The sequence below is a fragment of the Myotis daubentonii genome, chromosome 14, assembly GCF_963259705.1.
Source record: "Myotis daubentonii chromosome 14, mMyoDau2.1, whole genome shotgun sequence".
Taxonomy (NCBI): domain Eukaryota; kingdom Metazoa; phylum Chordata; class Mammalia; order Chiroptera; family Vespertilionidae; genus Myotis; species Myotis daubentonii.
In genome coordinates this window covers 24,713,732-24,726,288 of record NC_081853.1, presented here as the reverse complement: position 1 = coordinate 24,726,288, position 12,557 = coordinate 24,713,732, and the positions used below count along the sequence as shown (strand labels likewise).

The window sequence follows — 12,557 nt, the reverse complement described above, 5'->3', positions numbered from 1 at the left end:
AAGATTTTTATATTCCCAAGCCTCAGTTTCCTCATTAGTCACATGAAATAATATCTACCTGCAGAGTATTTGTGAGGATTAAATGGGCTGTTGTGTAGATAGTGCTTACCTTAGCTCTCAACTTCTAAGGGCTGGGGATTGCCTTGCCCTCTTCTCTCTTGGTATCTTGTTGGCTCTCTAATAGGACTTACTGTAATACTCTAGTTTCACCGTATTCTCAGTGTGTCAGCATCTCCCCACCCTCCCCCACCACCACTCAAGATTATCTTTAGACTAGTGATTGGATGAGATAACCATTAAGGTGTTTCTTGTTGTTTTTTTTCCCCCTAACCTCTTATGTAATTTATATTTATTTAGTTTTGATTGTTGGGAGGATATAACTACCCAATGGTATAATTATTCCTTCCTAGGAAAATGGAAGCTCTGGGATGCTAGGTGTCATTCCCAAGCACACTGTGCTAGGGAGAGGCAGCTCAGGTTGTAGGCTTTTACCTAAACAACAAAAACTCCTTTATGCCTCTAAGATTGCAATAAATGTTACTGACTTGAATAGCTAGTTCCAAACTTTGTTAAACACTACTATAGATACTTTGGAGGTTTTTACAGAAGGTAGTATTTTGAGTTTTCTGTTTTATAATGCCCATGTTTCGTTAGGATTATTAAAAGAAAATACAAATGAAAAATAGAAGGAATGACGTCAGGCGTGGCCCCTTGTACCTTTAGTGTAGAGAGCATATTTCTTCTCTTTTTCTGTTACCTTCTCAGGTTCTTTCCTCTAGCCCAGCTTCAGGATTACTCTGTTCAGGTTGGAGGCCTGGGTAGCTTCCAGCTCAGTGAGCAGCAGCTGAATGATGATGTGTAAGGGGCATATATAGATGGACAAGGGCAGTCCCTGCCTTCAAGGAGCTTAAGGACTTAGTGGGCACAGACTCTTACGACTGTAAAATGTGTACAGAAGCGGGAGACTGGCTATACTTTGTGACGTAGATGCAGGGCCTCCTTGGAGCCCGCAGTTTGGGAGAGCTGTTTGCATAGAAACCGAAGATACTGCCTGCCAGGAGAGAGAAGAATTCTTATTTTCCTCCTGTGTTGAGCACAGACATTAGTGATTTGTCAAGTAAGGCTATATAGTTGGCTTTCTGCATCTGTGGGTTCTTCATCTGCAGATACAACCAACCACGGATGGAAAATATTTGGAGAAAATGTTACCTTGTAGTTAGGCTTACGATGGTTGAGTCTCTACTGAGCATACACAAATTTTTTTCTTTGTCATTAGTTTCTAAGCAATGCAGTAGAACTACTGTTTACATAGCATTCAATAATCTAGAGATATTTAAAGTATGTGGGAGGATGTGTGGAGGTTATATGCAAATAATATTCCATTTTACATAAGGAACTTGAACATCCTCAAATTTTGGGATCCACAGGGGTCCTGGAACCAATCCCCTGTGGGTGTTAGGGACAACTATCTATATATAAAAGCCTAAGCAACCGTTAGGGCAGAACAACCAGAACAACTGGTCGCTGTGATGCTCACTGACCACCTGGGGGGCAGATGCTCAACGCAGGAGCTGCCCCCTGGTGGTCAGTGCACTCCCACAGGGGGAGTGCTACTCAGCACTGCTACATCCCCCGAGGGGTCCCGGACTGCGAGAGGGATGTCCAACTGTGGTTTAGGCCCAGTCCTGGTGCCGTTCTCTGTAGAAGGCAGTCAGTCTGATCAACTCAGTGACTCAGGGAAGTGCAGGGAACTCAGAGTGAGCCTGCCTCCGCACTTGACTCACCCACTCAATGATGTTCAGAGGACAGATCATGGTGGCTCCACTTGTGTTGTGCAGCAGCTGCTAAAGCTCAAGCAGCAGGCCATGCAGCAGCAGAAGGCCATCCAGCCACAAGCCGGCAGGCGGACATCCCCCGACGGGTCTCGGGCTGCGAGAGGGGACCACCCCCCAGTGCATGAATTTCGTGCACCGGGCCTCTAGTCTATATATAAAAATAAGCCTAAATGACCAGTCGACTGGTCACTATGATGTGCACTGACCACCAAGGGACAGACGCTGAATGCACAGGGTTGGGCTCCCTCCTGTCTGGATCGGGCCTCCGGGAATCAGGCTGAAACCAGCTATCTGACATCCCCTGAGGGGTCCTGGATTGCAAGAGGGTACAGGCCAGGCTGAGGGACCCCAGCACTAGGCCTCTAGTCTAATCTAATAAAGGAGAAACATGCAAATTGACCATACCTTCGCTATGCCCCAAGTGATGCCCACCAGCCAATCAGAGCAACTATATGCAAATTAACCCAACCAAGATGGCGGCCGGCAGCCATGGAGCTGGAGCAAGCAGGAGGCTTGGTTGCCCTGGTGATGGAGGAAGCCAAGCTTCCCGCCTGCCCTGGCCGGCTGTGGCCTCCGCTAAAGGCAACAAAGTTTCAATTATAGAAGATAAATCAACCCCAGATACCTGCTTCCAGCCAGCCTCCACTGGGAGCTTGGGTGGCTGGGTGCTGTGGCCAGCCTGAAAACAGCCATCAGCCCCTCACCCAGGCTGGCCACACCCTCAAGGGGTGAGGGTTCCTGCTGGGGGGCTTGACCAGCCTGCAAACAGCCCTCAGCCCCTTACCCAGGCTGGCCAGGCACTCTAGCAGGGACCCCCACCCTGAAGGGGTGTGGCTAGTCGGAAAAAGGCCCTCAGCCCCTCACCCAGGCTGGCCAGGCACCCCAGTGGGACCCCCACCCTGATCCGGGACACCCTTCAGGGCAAACCAGTCAGCCCCCACCCATGCACCAGGCATATAATAAAAGGGTAATATGCAAATTGACTCTAACAGCAGAACGACTGGGAATGAGTGGTCACTATGACACACACTGACCACCAGGGGGCAGATGCTCAATGCAGGAGCTGCTTTCTGGTGGTCAGTGCGTTCCCACAGGGGGAGCTCTGCTCAGCCACAAGCCAGGCTGATGGATGCCAGCACAGCAGTGGTGGCGGGAGCCTCTCCCGCCTCCTCAGCAGTGCTAAGGATGTCTGACTGCAGCTTAGGCCTGGTCCCTGCTGGCAAGTGGACATCCCCCGAGGGCTCCTGGGCTGCCAGAGGGATGTCTTACTGCCAGCTTAGGCCCGATCCCGCGGGGAGCAGGTCTAAGCCAGCAGGTGGACATCCCCCGAGAGGTCCCAGACTGTGAGAGGGCACAGGCTGCCCTGAAGGGTCCCCCCAAGTGCACAAATTTTTGTGCACCGGGCCTCTAGTATATATATAATAGGCTAGACCAGGGGTGGGCAAACTTTTTGACTCGAGGGCCACAATGGGTTCTTAAACTGGACTCAGAAGAAGGAGCTGTGGCCGTGTTTCCCGACGTTGCCATGTTAACACTGCTGCTGGTAAAGGAGCGGAGGGGAGAGCAAGCGCACCCTCCATTCTTTCGGCTCCGCGGGCCAGATAGAACAGCCGAACGGGCCGGATCTGGCCCGCGGGCCGTAGTTTGCCCACGGCTTGGCTAGACTGACCATGGAGTAGACTTTATTCTGGAATATTCTTCTTTGGACTCCAGAGATTCCAAATTGGTTTAGGAGTGGCTTGGCATAATCCTCGCACCCCTTTGTAATGTTTTAGCTTTTTGGAATAATTTTTTACATCTAAAGAGGAAGAAAAAAGTCCCAAGATGTCTATACTCATTAACATGTAGGCAACATTTTTGAGAAACATTTTAAACTTTTACTATGGGGCTGTATGTAACACTCATAAGAGCACAGAGCTCGAAAACCAGGCATTCATTGTATTTTCTATTACTAGTAATGTAAGTATGTGAAAACTCATGTAATTTATAGGCAAAGTTGAGCCTTAAGTTTAGCCTTTCGGGTATGTTTCTTAAGACCTATTTGGGCTTGTTCAGCCTGATTCAGCTTTCTCTACAGTAGATTAAGCCTCTTTTAGCTTTTGTTATAAATTGCTCTTACATTTAACATTCTCCTCAACACTTTAAAAAAGTCTGGTATATGTAATCTGATTTGAGTGTCTGATTCCAAACAGAAAAATGTTCTATTTGAGATCAGCTTCCCAACTCATGTAGGTGACCTAAATGACTCTCTTTTCTTTTGCTCATGGAGAACTGAAAACTTAGGCATTTTTGAAGATGTTATTGTTTTAGCATTTTGAAGAGAACAGTACCTAATAGGACTCAAGTATATAATACCTGATAGCCTTAAGGCTTCATTTTGTCTACTAGTGGAGAATAAAGAAATATCTCAATAGTTTGCTGTAGACCTAAGTCAATAGTGAAATGGTGGTTTTGTAGTAACACAATAGTCACTTATCTGGATGGCCTAGAAGGAATAAATTTACTTAAAATAATCATTCCACTGCTCATGAGACATTGATTTAATCAGCATCCAGGGTAATCCTGGAAGGTGCTTAATGAAAGTACAGTGTGAGGCTGCCAGTTTTCCTTCTGCTTGAGGAATCTCTCCTTTCAGTGATCATTAATGCTGGAAGACCCCAGCCCATTTTTCCAACTCTAGTTTTTAGTAGTCAAAATTGGACAGAATTTGTGGACAGGACGCTTACGCTCTGATGTTTAAAACTACACCGTGTGCATCTTTAGCATGATCCTTCATTTTATTGTGATGTTTACAGAACGTTTTGGTTTTTTTGGGTACAGATTTTGTTCTTGCATCTTCTGAGTATAAGATCCTCTTGGATCTGCTGACGTGCACTCTTAGATTAGAATAATCTTAAGACAACACCATGGTGAGGAAAGTCTCTCAAAAACGTTGCCTATATGTTCGTATTATTACAGACACCTTTGGACTTTTTCCCGCTTGATGTTGAGGATTTTGATGGAGGGTATAGTACTTTTGATCTGGTCTAATGAGGATGCATACGATCAGAAAAAGCTGGATAAAGTGGGTGTGAGGGATGTGGAGGGGACAGGAAGAGAAGGCGGCTTTTGCAGGTGCTGCGGCCGCATCTGTTCCTAGCAGTTCGCTCCCTCCTCGTTTGGTGAAGATATTGTAAAGCTGGCTAATTGATGAAGCATAAATAACCATATTCCTTCCGAGTAAAGCATTCCTAGGAGTGCAGGCTTTTATGATCATGGGGACTGGTGCCCAGATGTGTGGAATATTTTCATGTCCTAGCCTATTAATGGTAACATAATGGTCAGTTGCACTCACATACTGTTTCCTCAGATTGATTTCTCTCATCCAAGATCACGATGACTTCGTCAGCCTCCGCATAAAGTAAAGCCGTTGCTGGGTGCCCAGCTTACGGTGATTTAGGCAGCGCTTTCCTTTGAGCTGGGCCTGCTCTTTCACTCTTTCTTCCTCTCCCTTCCTCTTAACTCTCTTGCCTTTACTCTTGGCATCTGGTGTAGTGGCTTTCAAACATTTTTGCCCATGGCACAGAATGAATAAAGCATTTACATTGTGACCCTTGTACTCAGTGACATCACTGATACAATAAGCTTCATGAAACAATACTTACCCTGACTTTGCACAGTGTAGTTTGAATTACCTGTTTTGTTCTTGCATTCTACTTTATTTAAATAAAAGTTGGGTCATGACTCATTAAATTGGTATTTAGGATCCACTATGATTTGAGACCTGCAGTTGAAAAACATGATTTGGTTTCATCTCCTTTGTTGGATAAACCTATTTCTGGCTCCTCCCTTTATGTACTGGAAAGTTTGCCTGACACGTGGGCCAGTGAGCCAGAGTACTAGACATGATGGAATTACGGGCGACTAGACGGGAATGGCATCATTGTAGTGTTCTCTTTTAAGAGCACTAGTGGACTGGGCACAGCAATTGCTAGCACACATGACTACTCCGTTAGAGGCAGTTCCTCTCTATTCTAAGCCTATATTGTTCCTGATTTCTAGAGTAAGTGCTCCAGAAAATGGTCACTCCCCTTTGGTTGAACCTGTGTAGCTCCCTCTTGTTCCTAAAGAGTGCTCCTAGCTGACCCCAGGGTTCCATTGGGACTGCTGGTAAATGCCAATTGAGAGGACACCAATATGATCCTTTGTAGACTAATTTGATGGCTTTGGTCACTGCTTTTGTGTTTTAATCCCTTATATCCTGGATGGCTGAGAAGGGTACCATGCATTTCCACCATGACAACCACTCAGGTAGCAGTGATTCTCAAAGAGAGGAGGAAGGGATATTTGTAATCATTCTAATGATACCTTCCCAGGTTATAAATGCCAGATGAGAGCCACCAGTTTAATAGAATGCCTAGAGGAGTTCTGGATCTGTATTTTTAAGAAGGAGGGTCTAGCCCTGGCCGGTTTGGCTCAGTGAATAGAGCATCAGCCTGTGGACTCAAGGGTTCGATTCCGGTCAAGGGCATGTACCTTGGTTGCGGGCACATACCCAGTGGGGAGTGTGCAGGAAGCAGCTGATCGATGTTTCTCTCTCATCTATGTTTCTAACTCTCTATCCCTCTCCCATTCTCTCTGTAAAGAATCAATAAAATATATTAAAAAAAAGAGGAGGGTCTAGATCAGTGATGGCGAACCTATGACACGCGTGTCAGAAGTGACACGCGAACTCATTTTTTTGGTTGATTTTTCTTGTTAAATGGCATTTAAATATATAAAATAAATATCAAAAATATAAGTCTTTGTTTTACTATGGTTGCAAACATCAAAAAATTTCTATATGTGACATGGCACCAGAGTTAAGTTAGGGTTTTTCAAAATGCTGACACGCCAAGCTCAAAAGGTTCGCCATCACTGGTCTAGGTCCTTCTATGAGGTGCTCTAATTCTTTGGCTATCATATGTTCTTTAACCAGATTCACCAGTTGCTTATGTCTCATTTCCTTTATCATATTCTCTCTGTGTGTGTACACACACACACACACACACACACACACACAGCAGGTCCTCGAATAATTTTGTTTTGTTCAACATCATTTTGTTATAATGTTGATGAGATAGATGCCTAGGAACTTAACTCTTGTTTATAGCAAGTAGCCTGTGTAAAATTGGTCTTGTTATACATTGTTTCACTTAAAGTCGTAGAACCTATTGATGATGATAAGTGAGGGCTTATTGTATACACACACGCAGATGTATTTTTCTTGAAACATTTGAGAGTAAATGGGAGATATGCCTCTTTAATCCTAAATACTTAAAAATGTATTTCCTACAAATGAGAATATACTCTTTCGTAACCACAATATGGTTATATTCATTAAAATGTTATATCCTATCTAATAATAGAGAAACATGGCAATTAGCCATACCTCCGCTACCCTTCCCATTGGCTAATCAGCAGGATATGCAAATTAACTGCCAGCCAAGATGGCGGCCGGCAGCCAGGCAGCTTGAAGCGAACATGAGGCTTACTTGCTTCAGTGACGGAGGACTCCAGTGTTCCCCGCATGCCGCTGCCAGCCTCTGAGCTTGCAGTTTGAAACACTGTTACAAATATAGAAGCTAAACAAAACCCCAGAAACCTGCTTTCAGCCAGCCGGGATCTCAGAGCTGGAGTTGAAACAGTGTTTCGATTATAGAACCCAAACAAACCAGATACCTGCTTTCAGCAGCAGAAGCCTAAGAGCTGGAGCCAAGCCTCAGAGCTAAAGCTGGCCCAGAATAAAAAAGAAAAAAGAAAAAAAGGAGCAGTTGGGAGCTTTAGTCACCCGCCAGCCTGAAAACAGCCCTCAGCCCCTCACCCAGACTGGCCAGGCACCCCAGTGGGGACCCCCACCCTGAAGGGTGTGTGACCAGCTGCAAACAGCCATCATCCCCTCATCTAGGCTGGCCAGGCACCCCAGTGGGGACCCCCACCCTGATCCAGGACACCCTTCAGGGCAAACCAGCCGGCCCCCACACGTGCACCAGGCCTCTATCCTATATAGTAAAAGGGTAATATGCCTCCCAGCACCGGGATCAGCGGAGCCGTGAGGCGTCCCGGCACCGGGATCAGCGTGACAGGGGGCAGCGCCCAAACCCCCTGATCGCCTTGCGGCTCTGTGTGTGATGGGGCGGGGCCACAACCTCCCTATCCACCCTGCTCTGTTCATGACAGGGGAAGGCACCCCAACCCCCTGATCAGCCCTGCTCTGTGCCTGATAGGGGGGAGCTCCCCAACCTCCTGATCGCCCTGCGGCTCTGTGTGTGACAGGGTGCGGCGCCCCAACCACCCCCACCCCCCTCCACGGGCCCTGCTCTGTGTGTGACGGGGTAGAGCCATAACCTCCCCATCGGCCCTGCCCTGAGTGTGACAGGGTGCGGCGCCCCAACCCCGTGATCTGCCCTGCTCTGTGTGTGACAGGGGGTGGTGCCCCAACTCCCCTTTCAGGCCTACTCTGTGAGTGACGGGGGGAGCTCCTCAACTGATTGGCCCTGCTCTGTGCGTGACAGGGGGGAGCTCCCCAAGCCCCTGATGGGCCCTGCTCTGTGCGTGACAGGGTATGGAGCCCCAACCCCCCTGATGGGCCCTGCTCTGTGCGTGACAGGGGGCAGCGCCCCAACCCCCTGATTGGCCCTGCTTTGTGCGTGATGGGGTGGCGCCACAACCTCCCCATTGACCCTGCCTTGAATGTGACAGGGGGCGGTGCCCCAACCCCCCAATCGGCCCTACCCTGAGCGTGACTGAGGGTGGCATCGCAACCTCCCGATCCACCCTGCTCTGTGCATGACAGGGGGCGGCGCCCCAACTCCCCAATCGGCCCTGCTCTGATCCCACCTAGGGATTGGGCCTGCTCTCTGCCACCCGGGAGCAGGCCTAAGCCAGCAGGTCGTTATATCCCGAGGGGTCCCAGACTGCTAGAGGGCACAGGCCGGGCTGCGGGACCCCCTCCCTCCCCCCCAAGTGCACAAATTTTTGTGCACCGGGCCTCTAGTATATTTATATTCATATATAAATATATATATATATATATATGTATAAAACTGAGCATAAAATCTTTATGCTTATAGTGCCTTTACAACTTCATAACCAGAATATGAATTTATGGTTTAATACAGCCAGTAAAACTATGATACAATAGATGACGACCTGCTACAACTGCACCCTGCTCCACCAGGGTGTAGCACCCACTGCCACTGGGCCATGACTGATTCTCTGATGTCAACGTGCCTGTACTGCCAATGGTCCTTTGACACAATTTCCCCACCACTTTTATCTTGTGAACTCTTATAAAATATTATATTGCACAGATTATGTGACATAAGTTAGTTGGCTTTCTCTTAGTACAAATGCCTCAGTTTCATATGGGTTTGTTTCTGTCCTTTTCTCACTAGACCAGGAGAAAAATGCAAACACAGTCACCAACATCATGCACCAATGCTTGGTTATATGTGAGGTGTGTGATTCAGCATACATTTATGTCAGATTTTTTAAAAGATTATCATTGAAATAATACAAGTAAAAATTTCTCACAGATTCCTGAATATTTATTTGTCTTTGGGCTTTAGTTTAAGGATTGTGTACTGTCTCACTTAGTTCTCACAATAGCCCTATTCAGTAGGTACTATAATTAGTCCCCCTTTATAGATAAGGAAACTAAGGTTTACAAATAATTTGCTTAAGGATATCCTGACTCTGAAATCTATGCTCTTAATTGCTCTACTACGCATATGCCTTCTCAGATAGCGGTCATTGAAGGATTTACTGCTGATTTAAAATGCAAACAAAAGGAAAAACAACAACACTGTATACTGTATATACTACCTCCACTAATAAGTCAGGGAAAAGGTTTTCATTTGGAAAAGATTTCCCAGTCAGTGAAACAGCATTTTCAAAGCATTAGGTACCTATCTCTAACCAGCCAGAAGTTTAGGAGGGCAGGAGCCCACATTCAGGAAATGCCATGACTCTGCCTCCCACGTATGTTGATGGCTCACACACACACTGCCACAGACCTCTTTACATTGAGCTTTTGTTTCTAGTAAGTACCTCAGTTAAGGAGAGCATCTTGGTTCCTATGTCGGGCTGCTTCACACAGTAACGACCCCTCATGACCACTGTCCAGGGGCATTGTGGAGGGAAATTAGATGGTGGCTGGACTTGATGACCTAAGACTCTGAGAAGCTTTATTAGACCCTAGACATGTTCAAGGCAAGGGTTCTGTTCTGTATTGCTTTGCATTCCAAGCATGTACCACTTGGTGCATATGATCAGCCTTTAATAAATATCTGTTGGTAATAAAGTAACCACTGGAGTGAAAGATTCATCTCTAAGGAATAATTTATTTAGCACTAGCAAAAATGACTTAGTATAATCACCGCTATTGCTACAAAAGTAATGTACAAATTTAAAGGAATACTGTATTCCACTTGATAATCCTTCATAGGTTGCAAGACATTTTATTTGGTGGTTATAACAAGAATCTTTGTGGTAGGCTGAGTTGGGGATGGGTATCAGAAAAAAAATTAAGCTCGAAGAAGTTAAATGACTAATTCAAGGTTAAAATGTAAAAACAAAAAAGGTTGCGATGTTCCCTCCCCCCCCCCAGTGCCCTCACATGTTATGATCATTAGAATAGCAATTAATAAACGAGGGTCAGCTGTCGTTAGGTAGTGCAGAGTCCACCAGGGTAGGAAATAGAAGGTCTTGAGGAGTTACCTTCTCTGACTCCATGTTTCCAAGCCTACTTTTGATTTTCTTTCTTTTTTTTTTTTTTTAAATATATTTTATTGATTTTTTACAGAGAGGAAGTGAGAGGGATAGAGAGTTAGAAACATCAATCAGCTGCCTCCCTCACGCTCCCCACTGGGGATGTGCCCGCAACCCAGGTACATGCCCTTGACTGGAATCGAACCCGGGACCCTTCAGTTCTCAGGCTGATGCTCTATCCTCTGAGCCAAACCGGTCAGGCTGATTTTCAAAATAAGGACTGAATTTGCTGCTCTTTTTCTAAAGGTTGGAGTCACTAACATTATGCTTTGTGTTTTCAGTCATTTCCCTTTGTGTGCAAGACATAAAAAATATCTCTCAGTAGTAAAAAAGCGTCATAAAACATAAGGTGGGGTAGTATGTGCTTATTTAAGACACTGTAGGTGTTGTCAGCTGCTTTAAGTAAAGTTTGCCTCTCAGGGTAGGCACCTGGCATTTAATAAGAAAGTTACCCCTCAGAGACAGCTATACAAATGTCTGTGCTATTTTTATAGTTTTATATCAGATCAAATTAGCATAATAAATGTTAGCAATGGATTTCCACTGGTGAAAATAATGGCTTGTTATAATTAGCATAATGGATGTTGAAAATAGATTTCCACCAAATAGCTCTTTAGACACTTGAGGATGATTTATTAGGTTTCCTTTAAACGAATATCACTCCATCTTTAGAAATCCATGCTTTCTTTTAATACACATAAAAATGCTATGGGCGATTTTAATGCAATTCAATTAAAAATATTAGAGTCAAGCTCAGCTGGTGTGGCTCAGTGGTCGAGCATCAACCTATGAACCAGGAGGTCATGGTTCGATTGCAGAGAGAGCAAGAGAGAACTGAGAGAAACATGCTGGGAGGCAAAGGGGCCATCCTCAGAGATATGCATTACATAAAAAAGGAAGAACTTCATCCAAGGATTCTGGACTCAGATATATTGTATTTCAGAGAGGAAGGGAGAGGGAGAAAGAGATAGAAACATCAATGATGAGAGAGAATCATTGATTGGCTGCCTCCTGCACACCCCACACTGGGGATGGAGCCCACATCCAGGCATATGCCCTGACCTGGAATTGAACTGTGACCTCTTGGTTCATAGGCTGATGCTCAACCACTGAGCCACGTCAGCTGGGCGGATACTACTCTTGATTCCTTGTAAGTGAAATGAAATCTGGGGAAATTATCATTTCTTTCTCTAGAACTGTGCTTTCTCTCCCTCTGAAAAATATTGATTACATGCCACTTTTTTTCATGGAACTGACCTTAACTGGGCTTTAGTCACTTTTTAAATGAGCTACACCAGAGAGAAATCTATTTTGTTCATCAGTAAGCAAGGGTTGAGAAGAATGAATCTTCATTTTCTTAGGCAAAGTGCTAGTTTAGGGTACTTTGAATAAAATAGTTAAATTACAAAGGAATATTGTACTTAGAATTCAGGGGGACAAACTGTATTTTTGGAGCAAAATGAGAGTCCGAACAAGTGCTTCTAGCTTTCCTCTTACCAAAAATCCTTTAAAATAATCTAATATAGACATTTTAAAAAAATTGTAATCCTACTGGAATACTAGAAAAGGTGCCTGTCTTCAGTAGACCAAAAGTTAGGAGGGATTTCTGGGAAACTGAAAACAGATGGGATTAAATTGACAAAATGAAAACAAAAACAAAAAGAAAAAAGCATAACCCAAAACACAGGTGCAAAGGAAAACAAAATTAAAAGCAGAGCTTACAGGGACTAACAATACCAACAGGAAGGGGCCCTGCAGCAAAATTCAGGAAATTAAAGTATTCCATTTATAACAATGACCCCCTCTGGCAAAGACTCAGGTCTGTGCTTTCAAGAAAGTTAACATCTGCCTTGGAAACATTCCTCATGTGGGTTTAGGGATCTGAGAGAGCGCCGGAGTAGAGTTCCAGGTCACTATGGGCACCACCAACAA

At 45.2% G+C, this 12,557-nt stretch overlaps 1 protein-coding gene across 6 annotated transcripts in view; it reads left to right on the top strand.

The window, feature by feature from the left end:
• VGLL4 (vestigial like family member 4) overlaps positions 1–12,557 on the top strand; it is a 146,375-nt gene that overhangs the window by 15,583 nt on the left and 118,235 nt on the right. The window lies entirely within an intron of this gene.